Genomic DNA, 13,479 nt, shown 5'->3' on the forward strand with positions numbered 1-13,479 from the left:
ACAAGTACATGCAGATAACAGGTGTACTTGCCAGTGTGCACAGAACTTGCTGATGATAGTGGCGATCGCAGGTGCATACAAGTACATGCACATTACAGGAGCACTTGCCAGTGTGCACAGAACTTGCAGATGACAGGAGAGATCGCAGGTGCACACAAGTACATGCAGATAACAGGAGCACTTGCCAGTGTGCACAGAATCTGCAGATGACAGGAGCGATTGCAGGTGCACACAAGTACATGCAGATGACAGGAGTGATTGCAGGTGCACACAAGTACATGCAGATAACAGGAGCACTTGCCAGTGTGCACAGAACTTGCTGATGACAGGGGCGATCGCAGGTGCACACAAGTTCATGCAGATAACAGGAGCACTTGCCAGTGTACGCAGAACTTGCAGATGACAGGAGTGAATGTAGGTGCACACAAATACATGCTGATGACAGGGGCGATTGCAGGTGCACACAAGTACATGCAGATAACAGGAGCACTTGCCAGTGTACACAGAACTTGCAGATGACAGGGGCGATCGCAGGTGCACACAAACTACATGCAGATATAACAGAAGCACTTGCCAGTGTGCACAGAACTTGCCTATGACAGGAGTGATTGCAGGTGCACACAAGTACATGCAGATAACAGAAGCAGTTTCCAGTGTGCACAGAACTGACAGGAGCAATTTCAGGTGCACACAAGTACATGCAGATAACAGGAGCACTTGTCAGTGTGCACAGAATTTGCCAATGACAGGAGCAATTGCAGGTGCACACAAGTACATGCAGGTGACAGGAGGACTTGCCAATGTGCACAGAACTTGCCTATGACAGGAGCGATTGCAGGTGCACAAGTACATGCAGATAACAGGAGAACTTGCTGTGAGGAGACATGAGAAAAGGACTTGTAGGACTTGCCTGCATGTTGAAAAGAGTTAACCCCATGACCCATTTCTGTGTTTTTAAATTGAAGCCCTCAGTCTGCATGTCTCATACAGGAAACTTGTCAGCAGCAGACAGCAAGGGAGTGTTCCTGTTACATTACAAAGCCCTCCTCCTTCCTCTCTGCAATGACTGACAGCTGAGCCCATCAATGAGTGAGAGAGAGGGAAGTAGGGTGGTGTAGCAAGGGGAATTGTGGGATAGTGTGTGAGTACAGTGTGACTCTGAAGGTTGGGGTGTTGTCCCCTCTCAGTGTCTTAAGATATATAGCAGCTCTCTGTGCCCTGTTACACCTGACATTGCTGGCTAGGTAGGGAGGAGATATACAGCAGCTGGAAAGGACTTTGCTAAACTCTGACCAGACAGCCCAGAAACTGCACCCGCAAGGATTTTGCAGGATGAAGATAATTGCATATAATGGGACTGACACCTGGGAGATACTCGTACTGCGGTTGTTGGAGTGGGATCGTGCACACCCAGAGGATAGCGACCACCTGAATGACGATGAAGAAGGGCTGACAGGCAGTGGATGCAGTTCTTCCAGTCGGTTACCCGAGTCAACCACCGCTACTCCCGCCCTACTACAGAGCTGCCTGGGGGTGCTAGGTGAAAGTGCAACTAAACAAGAGACAGCTGGAGTGATCCAAGCGATATTAGGGGTACAAATCCCTACTAGCAGCGAAACTGTGCTGTCGCCCAGAGGGGCTGAACAAGAGAAGCGGTGCTTGGGATTTAAGGATGTTCCCACATTCCGAGAGAATGAAACCGACATTGACACTCAACTCCAGATCTTTGAGAATCTCATGGGAGTGCATGGGATAGAGCAAACTGAATAGCCCAAGTACTTGGGGCCAAGTCTCACCGGTAGGGCTTTGAAAGCCTACAGGGCTCTAACTCCCCAGGAATGTGGAGTCTACACCTGCATAAAGAAGGCATTGCTGGCTAAGTTTCAGATCACTGCAGAATCTTATCATCTCAAATTCAGGACACTGAGCAAAAGTGGGACTGCTTCCTACCAAGAGGTTGCCAGTCAGCTACGGCAAGCTTGTGGAAAATGGCTCGAGGGTAGACAGGCCTCTACCGTGGAGCAGCTCGTCAACCTAATCGTGGTAGAACAACTAATGATTAAGATGGCACCAGAGATACGGGAGTGGGTTGCAGACCGGAAGCCCAGCACACCTGAACAAGCTGCAGAATGGGCTGATGAATATATAGCTAACCGTCCCCAATGGAGAGTCTTCAGTGCAACAGGTGGTACAAGACCCCCACGAGTGGAGAAGCTCCCTGACAGAGAACCACGCATCAATGATAGTAGTAAAGGAGGCCCTATCAAAAACATCTCTTATCAACTACCCAGATTCAAAGTGGCTAACCCAGACCCTCAGAAGTGTTACCGCTGCAATCAACCAGGACACTTGTTGAGGGACTAGACCAGCCCCAGTCTCTGTGGTATGTTACCCCATGGAGGATTATTGCGATGCAGTCATCCAGTCAGATGCGGTTGAGATGATGGATGGGGTGTATATTGTAGACCTGGTTCTGGGGGAGGAGCAGGCAACTCCTCAGAATATGCAGGGGTACTTACAGCCTGTGTTGGTAGAGGACCAGTTGGTACAGGGCCTACAAGATTCTGAGGCCTCACTCACATTGATTGAGCCAGACCTGATTCCTTCCTCCCGGGTGATTCCTGGACAGTATGTACGAATTGCCACCCCCGGGGGACAACAAACCGATATCCCTGTCGCCAAGATACATCTCGACTGGGGAGCCGATCAAGGAATCATGGAGGACGGAGTACTCAAGGGGCTACCAGCCAAGGTCATTTTTTGGAATGATCTGGGACAGGGACTGGTGACAAGCTTCATTCAAGTGGTGACCCGGAGCCAAACCCAAAGAGCAGTGACCCAGGTGACAGATTAAGAACAGAACCAACCTACCCCAACCACAATGGTGAGTGATTCCAGTCCCTTGTCCAGTACTTCAGAGATAGACTTGGGGGAGGTGGACCGGAGCGAGTTTCGACAGGCCCAAAGGACAGACCCTTCCCTAAGTAAATTAAGGAGTGCAGCTGACATGGAATTGGAAACAGCTGTTGTGAGCAAGATAGTTTGGGAAGAGGAATTGCTGTACCGAGTAGTCATTCCTCATTCTGGACAGGAAACAGTCATGCCCACTAAACAGTTGGTGGTACCTACACCATACAGAGCACAATTACTAGCCCTTGCTCATGACATTCCAGTGGTCAGGCATTTTGGCATGCGTAAAACACTGGCCCGACTGTTGCAGAATTTCTTCTGGCCACGGATCTCTGGAGACGTTAAGCAGCATCGAGACACCTGAGATACCTGCCAGAGACTAGGGAAGCCCCAGCGAAAAGCTCCTCTGCACCCATTACCTATTATAGGGGAACCCTTTGCCCATGTTGCCATAGACCTAGTCGGACCATTAGCTATTCCCAGTCATATGGGAAAAAAGTACATTCTAACGCTGGTGGACTTTGCTACACGCTATCCTGAGGCTGTGGCCCTGTCCTATATTGACACATTACATGTTGTGCAAGCATTGACAGACATATTCAGTCAGCTTGGATACCCACAGAAAATCATCACAGATCAAAGACCCCAATTCCAAGGTGAACTAATGCAAACCCTGTGGAAAAAGTGGGGGGTTCGACCTCTTCGGACCACCTCTTATCATCCGCAGATGAACGGACTCTGTGAACAATTCAATGGAACGCAAAAAAGACTTCTACAAGCTTACGTGCAGTCCGAAGGGAGGGACTTGGAGAGAGCCCTGCAACAGCTTCTATTTGCTTATCGGGAAGTCCCTCAGGCATCTACTGGATATTCCCCATTTGAACTTTTGTAGGGCCGAAAAGTGCAAGGGCCTCTAGACCTGGTCAAAGAGAGCTGAGAGGGAACTTTCCAAGAACACCAGCAGCCCATTTTACAATATGTGGAGAATATGCGGAACTGCATGAGAAGATTGCTACAGTTAACCCAAGAGCATCTCAGGGAATCACAAGAGAGACAAAAGGAATGGTATGACACCCACGCTCAAGACCGAGAGTTGCATCCAGGGCAAAAAGTAATGGTGCTTATCCAGTGCGAAGAAACAAACTGCAGGCCACGTGGGAAGAACCATATACCATGGTAAGGTGCACCGGACCGGTCAATTACATGATTACCCTGGATAAGGGAGGGAAGCACCTACGCACCTTCCATATAAATCGAATTAAGGCCTATCGTGATCGTCAAGCAGTAACAATGGCGGTATGTTGTCCTCCGATGGAGACACCAGAAACTGATTCATTGCTTGACCTTTTGGGAGCTGCTAAAGAGAAGAAAGGAGTGGAATCAGTCCAGGTGGGACAACAGTTGAATGCAGCCCAGCAGCAGGAGATGTGGAGGATCTTAGAGGCTGAACAGGCCCAGTTTTCTTGTCTACCTGGTCAAACTCATCTGACCGCCCACCATGTGGACACTGGAAGTGCTAGACCCATCCGACAAGTCGCTTACCGGATGACTCCGGGTGTTATGAGGCAGGTAAAGGCTGAGAGAGAGGAGATGCTAGCTTTGGGGGTCATAGTGCCATCTAAAAGCCCTCCTCCTTCCTCTCTGCAAAGACTGACACCTGAGCCCACCAATGAGTGAGAGAGAGGGAAGTAGGGTGGTGCAGCAAGGGGAATTTTGGGATAGTGTGTGAGTATAGTGTGACTCTGAAAGTTGGGGTGTTGTCCCCTCTCAGTGTCTTAAGATATATAGCAGCCCTCTGTGCCCTGTTACATCTGACATTGCTGGCCAGGTAGGGAGGAGATATATAGCAACTGGAAAGGACTTTGCTGAACTCTGAGTGGACTGTAATGATATAACCCTGCTTACTGTTTGCTGCATTTCTGTGTCTCCATGAATAAAGTTCACCAATCCTTCAGTATAACCCGCTCCACTGTGTGATCCCTGAACCCCAGGATACCCAGGTCACCCGGTATCTTCACACTTGCCAGTGTACACAGAACTTGCAGATGACAGGAGCGATTGCAGGTGCACACAAGTACATGCAGATAACAGGAGCACTTGACAGTGTGCACAGAACCAACAGGAGCGATTGCAGGTGCACACAAGTACATGCAGGTGACAGGAGCACTTGCCAATGTGCACAGAACTTGCAGATGACAGGAGCGATTGCTGTTGCACACAAGTACATGCAGATAACAGGAGCACTTGCCAGTGTGCACAGAACTTGCTGATGACAGGGGCAATCGCAGATGCATACAAGTACATGCAGGTGATAGTGGCACTTACCAGTGTGCACAGAAATTGCAGATGACAGGAGCAATATCAGGTGCACACAAGTATATGCAGATGACAGAAGCGCTTGCCAGTGTGCACAGAACTTGCAAGTGACAGGAAGAATTGCAGGTTCGCACACATTACATGCAGATAACAGGAGCACTTGCCAGTTTACACAGAACTTGCAGATGACAGGAGCGATTGCAGGTGCACACAAGTACATGCAGATAACACCACTTGTCAGTGTACACAGAACTTGCAAGTGACAGGAAGAATTGCAGGTGCACACAAGTACATGCAGATAACAGCACTTGCCAGTGTACACAGAACTTGCAGATGACAGGGGCGATTGCAGGTGCACACACATTACATGCAGATAACAGGGGCACTTGCCAGTGTGCACAGAACTTGCCGATGACAGGAGCGATTGCAGGTGCACACAAGTACATATAGATAACAGGAGTACTTGCCAGTGTGCACAGAACTTGCAGATGACAGGGGCGTTCGCAGGTGCACACAAATTACATGCAGATAACAGGAGTACTTGCCAGTGTGCACAGAACTTGCCGATGACAGGAGCGATTGCAGGTGCACACACATTACATGCAGATAACAGGAGCACTTGCAAGTGTGCACAGAACTTGCAGATGACAGGAGTGATTGCAGGTGCACACAAGTACATGCAGATAACAGGAGTACTTGCCAGTGTGCACAGAACTTGCCTATGACAGGAGCACTTGCAGGATAAAAGTAGTAGCTTGTGGATAAATGGGAGCACTTGCAGGTGAACACAAAAACAGAAGCAAAACAGCTGAAGCCAGGAGTCAGGCAGAATCCTCTTCAGAAGAAGTGAGTTATATTGACCACCAGCAACTCACAGGGGATGGCTAAAATATGGCACTCTGTCCCTCTATTGGTAGGAAATATCATGTGAGTGCAGCTCCTGAGATCTGACATAATTTAGTAGTGAACACAATGAGTATTCCAATGGTTAGTCCGGTTGCTATTTCAATTATGTGAAAGACGCAGTGTAAAATAGTATCGGTTATTAGCCTGCTTGTATGCACAGCCACAGGGATTAATAGTGTATGGAATAGAAGAGCGGTCTTATTTAGGAGTCAGCAGAAAGCCACTATAGGAATTATTTGCAGACCTCACAGTGGGTATATGAATAGTTAAATTGACTCAAGTATTAGAGTATTACCTGTGAAGGTTGTGTTGCAAAATAGTGGCAAAGATCAATACAGAGCATCGCCGTCTGCGCAATAGCAGATAATAAGTATATACGGCTAGATGCTTTCTGCTAGGTTTATAGCAGATTGATGATATAAAGTGCTGACATAAATATCAGTAACGCTCCCACTCCATACACAGAAGCAGGTGATGGAATAATGAGAATATGACTATAAACATCAATATAATTTCAAATAACATCTGCTATACCATTCAATATAATATTCACATTAATTTGGCTATGCTATAATGAACAAGGAGCGATGTATCCAGATTTAGATACAGTGTGTTGCATTAATGGCAATTAAGTAACAGTTATATACTCAAAATTATCTGAGACAATTCAAGACACTGTATAAATAGACACAAATAATACATTCACAAAGAGGTATTAATAACCTTTTATTATATAATTAAGAACAAACAACCATTCAATCAATGAATAGTTAAATATTCACAATATCAATAACTTGCTGGTTACGTGAGGGCACATTTTTTCCAGTATGGAAGAATTTTAATAACACTTGCACTGTTTGTTTACACAATTTTAATATTTCACTAATTATTTTAAATAGATGTATAATAAAAGTTATATTTTATTTTCTATTATTATCATTTGGCAGTAACCATTTGCTTGTTAGTGGAAGATAAGTGCACTGAGTAATAATCCCCTCTCTTTTCTACTTTTTGTTCAATGGAGGGAGATGTTCGCCAAATCTTCAGTAAGGAAGTTTGTAAACAAATGGAGATGCTGACACCATGAAATGCCACTGGCAGGCAGGAGAGGTGCTGGACACCATGATATAACTCCGACAGAAAGGATAAGTAAGGCTGAGATTCTGATATGTGACAGGTGGTTTAAACTTTAAACTTTTAGGATGGAGTTGTCATGGGTGCTGATCACTGCACAAAGGACCTGATTCAGACTCGCTCACGAGCGCACAGCGCTCGCAAGTGGGTCGATGGTCCCCCACTGCGCATTGCCATACCAGAACCGGCTCCAGCATGCGCGAGACCCGGCCAGCGACGTCGCTGTGGTCACCCACAGCTTAGCGAGAGGCCATGAGGCCGTCTTAAAAAAAAAACAGGGACGCCGATTTAGAGCGAGCGCTCTCAAAGAGCATCTGGCTCTGAATCAGGCCCGTAGTCAGCACACAGTATGGTGTTGCGGGAGTGTGTTTTGGCCTCTTTGTTTCAGTCTTCCCACCATCCTTCCCATTTTAGTTTTGTTGGTTGGGTTTGCAGTTTATGGTTGGCTATTTTATGTCAGGTAAGAACGGCACGTCACCAGTCTGGGTGCAATTGTTTCATTTTGGGTGCGCTCCCTTCGTTGACTGGCTAGTTGGCAGTACCATTCTAATGGGGACATAAGAATTACATATGTTTATTACCTCCAAACCTTATCAACCTTGATTAGCTTACTTAACTTAACTACAAATAAAGACACAGACACCATAGCTTGGCTAAAAAGGTCACAGCTTTTATTTATAATTGAATCAATCAACCTAACCAGGGTGGCAAAGAGACGCTGCAGACTCAGTTCTAGCTTTTAACTTACTCCAAAATACTCAGGGGACGACTAACACGTTCCCCCTTCTAGACGCACTTAAGCCGTGAGGACTCACTGCCCTCCTGGGCCAATCCGAGGCGCTTCGTGCAAAAACGCCCGGGTCCCCCAGTGCGGAGCAGGACAAATTTGCCATGTACATCGAGGGCAAGTGCCCCCACAGTTATCTTGCGCCCCATAAAGCCACTGAGCTGCAGCGTACTCCTGCCCTGCTGTGCCTCCCCTGAATTGAGAAACAAGGTTAATGCACAACCAAATATCAGGGAGGGATGGTGGGTTCCGAGAATCCTGCAAAGAGGCTGATCCCAAGGACCACAGTCTCCTATATAGGCTGCTATAACCACTCCCCCAAACTATATGACTGGCCCTGGGAAGCAGCTGACCATATTCACACTGAAAGCAAATTACCCAGCAACAAGGCTGCCATTTAAACACAATCAGTCAGTAAAAAAACAGTAATCTTAACTCTCCTCAATCCTACTCATATTTCGTCAACCAGTATCATTGCTTAAAGGGGTGGATAGTCAAGTTGGAAGGTTGAATGCGTACCCTTTGTAGTGTTATAGCTGTGCTATAGTTGTGCACCTTGGGCGGTATCCACCTACAATGCATGTTATTGGTTGTTATTGTGGATTGTGCTGATTCTGGCCGTCCTTTCTTTGCCGCCATACTTTTCCTTAAATATATAAGGCGGCATGCAGCAAGGGGAGAAATGCAGTAAAACTCTTAATATGCGGGTTTGACCGCATTCCTCATAAGCACCAATTGCGGAATGTGATGAACTCCGGGGCTTAGTTATGGTGGGTAATGCCATCTCCTGATTGGCGTTACCCTATAGAAGCCCACGGGCTTCTATTGGCAGAGTGCGGTGAGAGACATCCAATTGGATCTTTCCCAGCACCCCCACAGCATGCGCAGAATGTCCTCTGTGGGGTTCTTCATGCCTACCGGCGTGGCTAACGCTGGCCTGCATGCGGCGGGTGGTGGGGTGGATGGCATCATGAATGTAATGTGTCATGCACCCCATCCATAAAAAATGAAATTATTAGCAAACAGTAATTTTTAACAACTCTATGTCTCTGGGTCTTTATTATATTTATATTATAATTGTTAATTGATTTGCACACGTGACAGCTCCCATCTGATAGAAGGTATAATGTATTCATTCTATGTGACATTGGTTACTGTGATGGTGTTACAGGGAGCATTACAGACAATCGTCTTCAAATAAACTGGAAATGTTAAAACCACAATTAATTGATGCAGGAGATTTGGTAGATAAAGTATAAATTATCTCTAACTGAACCAACCTCCATTAATTACTAAACGATGATTTATGTCACAGATTTCGTTGAAAAATAAATACAGGATTTTAAATTTTTTTACATTACTGGGTTATTCCAGCTAATATAATTACTAATGTGCTTTTATGTTATAGTGAGATTGTAAACTCCGTCTTTAATCATATAAAATACTGGGATGACATCTACATGTATCGATCAGCTTACATGGGTTGTTGCAAAATATGTAATCAATAACTTGTTGGTATTGGGATTAATTAATTTTGCAGGACTGTACTTAATTTTTATTGGAAACATATTGTTTTTTAAATATAAGGTAGAGATGGTGGATTTTATACATTAAAATGTTAGCTGAATGCTAAGATAGCAATTTTCTAACCTAGGCAAATAACTATACTCACTTCCATTCATAATTAAAATGCCATACCTTAAGCTGGCCACACATCAAAAGATTATCTGTCCAACCAGCCAACTTGTTGATTGGTTGGAATGAAAATCTGTTAATGTTTGGGAGTAACTGATGATCAGCAATTTGCTCCTAAATGCCAGAAAACAGATGAAAATGGTCAGACAAGTTTGTTAAATGTTTGATCTAAACAATTTGTTCAAACAACAGTTTTTGTCCATTTTCCGGAGTTTGGGAGCAAATTGCTGATCATCAGTTACTCCCATACCTTACCAGGTTTTCATTCCAACCAATCAACAAGTTGGCTGGTTGGATGTAAGTTGGTCTAGTGTGTGGCCAGCTTTAGGCCAGTGGTTCCCAAACTTTTTTGAATCACGGCGCCCTAGAGTATTAGCATTGTCTTCACGGCACCCCTAAGTTTAAGTTTGTTATTGAGAAATTCAGAAACAAATGTAATAATGGCGTATCTATAATGGGTGCAGTGTGTGCGGGGGGATTATTTTAAACTTACCTGTCTGTGGTCTCGCGTCGGGTGTCAGTGCTGCTCAGAACACCAGAAAATGGTCGCTGCAGCCAATTTCCCGGTGTTCTGCGCATGCGCAGTAGACTCCGGGCACACACTAGTGCCCGGAGTCTACTAATGCTCCAGTGGCTGCCCAGCTGTGTCAGTAGGCTGCCGGCCACCGGGGGCAGCGAATGGGGCCCTGTACGGGGAGTAGTAAATTTTGCTGACCTGTCATCCTTAGGCTCAGTTACATGGTGGTGGACAGGTTTGTGCTTCTGTTTGTCCATATATTTACATTAGATTGACCACAAATAATTTGATATGGCGCTGGACCACCAACCAGACGCACCCCTGCAAGTGTCCCGAGGCACCCCAGGTAAAAGGACATGAGTAGCGCAATTATCATGCTTATTCTGTGTCACATTCCCTTATCAAACATTGCACAAAATTTACTCAGAAAAAATTCAAGTAAAACTGACACTTAAGAATAAGATAGGGACCTGATATTGGAGGCATCAATGGTAGGGATAGGCCGGCTAACTGTGGTTCACTGTGCACGACAAACTTTGTATCAATTGTGGCAGAAAGTAGTTTTAAAAAAATAATTCCCTATTACATAATGACAACAGCAAATATCACAAAATAATAACCACAACACCACATAGAAATTAGTGTCCAATGCAAGTTCTGTAATCATTTTATATTTTTGGTGACTAATACCTCTTTCACACCAAGCTAAAACCCTGTTATTGCAGAGTTATATCGGGTAGCTCCTTGGAGTAAAAGGGGAAAGGGTTGGATTCCTGGGTCGAGTGACCCGGTAATCCAACCCAGGTAACTTGCAGGGTTTAACACAGGAATAACCCGTGAAACCCTGCAGTGTAAACGGTGCGATCCGGGTCAGGGTGACCTGGATCGTGCCACATGCCTGCTGATTGGCCGGGATCAGTGGTGCTTGGAGATGACTTCATCTCCAAGCGTCCCTTTCAACACCAGAAAAGCCGGGTCTCTGCAGACCCGGCTCCGGTGTGAACGGCGCCGACGCGGGAATATCCTGGGTCGGCACCGAGGAAATTCCAGGTCTGATCCGGTTTGGAACCCTGTTCCAACCTCCGGGTTAGACCCGGAATTTCGGTATTAAAGCAGTATAACATTGAATATTGCACCTTTATATAGAAAACAGCTTTAAAGTGAAATAAGAAAAACCCACATAGTAAATACCAGTATAAATAGGCTTCTATCAAAGACCAGGTGTGCACTTACTGTATATAATACTGTATAACAAATACAATGTCACTTTCAGATATTTGACCGTATTTACTGTAAACTGTGCACCACCATTATAGTAATTATCATTTAACAGTTTTTGTACAATAATCAGTATGGCTCCAACATGCGCAGGTGGATGAGCTGCTCCAGGACATTAGCTATTCTGACATTGACCGCAGCGTTTTCCTCCAGGCCGTCCGCCACCCGTAGCAGATTAGCGTCCATCCTCATCAGAATCTCTGTGTTTTTATCCGTTTTATCATTGAGATCAGTGAGGAGGCCCACTGCCTGCGAGGGGGAACGCCCTGGACTGTCCGCCACAGGGTCCCCAGACGGAAATACTGCTTCCTCCCCTGCGGAGCCAGCAGATCTACTGCGGCCAAACCTCAGTTCTGGAGCAGACTCGTCCTCTTCTGTGCCTGTGTGAAAAAGAGAGATCATAAAAATATTAGTACATTTTTCTTTGTATTTAAACAAGTTGATCCAACATTTTTAACCTGCAGCAACATGTGGAGCCGCAAAGTCTGGCATGTCTGTGTCCATGTTGGACACGCCAAACACCTCCTCTTCCTGCACACACTCCTGTGCCAGTTCCTCCAAATCGGTTAACTCCAATGACACAGGGGTTGGCCCACCACCTGTCCCCACTGCATGCCTAGCCCTATCAGCCAGTTTTTGTTTGAGCCGATATTTGAAGTCGCTCCATCTGTTGTTTAAAAATGTATGTTTAGTTTTTTAACTAAGTTTTTAGAATTGTGGAAATAGGTTACAGCATTTACGTACCGGCGTTTGACTTCTTTGGTTGAAAGGACAACATCACCAACACCATTGACAGCACTGGCTATTTCCTCCCACAGTTTCCATCTCTGGCTTGCACCCATATTTCGGGGTGCCTGTGCCAATTTATCCACGCACTTTTGCACCAAAGCCTCCATCTCCTTTCTTGTGAATTGCGGCTGCCTTTTTCGTTTGGCCCTGGCCTGGGTACTAGGCCCCGCAGCCTCCTCATTGTCAGTCTCAACACCTTACAAAAAATAAAACAATTATTATTGTTTATTTTTTATTTTTTGTGTGTTAACTTTACATTTGGAGCTACTTACTGTTTGGTCCTGGATTTTGGCTTTGCTGCTGTTCAGTGGACATGATTAAACCCTTGAATTCAGCAGACCCATTGTGGCCTCTCGTGACGTTTTTATAGATGCGTGTGCATTATACAGGCGCATCTATTGTGCGTCATTGATTTGAGTGGGAAAGTTAGGTCTATTTAAGGCTTTTTTGTGGCCTTGTTTCGGGGTGGGTTGATTGAAGTGGTTGGAGGTTGTTATAGGTGCGGAGTTGTGGTTTGTGAAGTTGTTTGGATTTGGTGCGAGTTGTTGAGTGGTCTTTTTTTTTCACATTTTTCTGTTTTTTTTGTAAGCCTTTTTTTTGGTGTTGAGGTAAGTTTGGTGGGTCGCATTTGGCTTGTTTTAATTTTTTTGTTTTTTATTTGTAAAATGTTTTTTTTTTTTTTTAGGTTTTTTTTTTAATTTTATTTATCTCCTTTCGCCTTGTGGACTGCATTTCGATTTTTCGGGATCGTCTTTGTACGGTAAGTGTTTATTGACATACATTAGACCCTGTTTATTGTTAACATTTATCATGTTTTTTTAAGGGGTCTCACTATGCATTTTTGGGCCGAAATGATTATTTGGCCATCAAAAATGCGAAATGTCTTGTGTATATTTTGCACATCTCCTGTCTGTGGCGTTAGCATACCATTTAGCGGTATTTTGTATCCTCTATTGTGTATATTTTGCACATCTCCTGTCTGTGGCGTTAGCATACCATTTAGCGGTATTTTGTATCCTCTATTGCGTATATTTTGCACATCTCCTGTCTGTGGCGTTAGCGTACCATTTAGTGGTATTTTGTATCCTCTATTGCGTATATTTTGCACAGCTCCTGTCTGTGGCATTAGCGTACATTGGATTATTAG

At 45.2% G+C, this 13,479-nt stretch overlaps 1 pseudogene; it reads left to right on the forward strand.

The window, feature by feature from the left end:
- Positions 1–1,308: 1,308 nt before the first annotated feature.
- On the forward strand, positions 1,309–3,802 carry LOC148478368 (uncharacterized; annotated as a pseudogene).
- Positions 3,803–13,479: the final 9,677 nt, after the last annotated feature.

The sequence above is a fragment of the Taudactylus pleione genome, unplaced genomic scaffold (assembly GCF_031769625.1).
Source record: "Taudactylus pleione unplaced genomic scaffold, aTauple2 ptg000660l, whole genome shotgun sequence".
Lineage (NCBI taxonomy): Eukaryota > Metazoa > Chordata > Amphibia > Anura > Myobatrachidae > Taudactylus > Taudactylus pleione.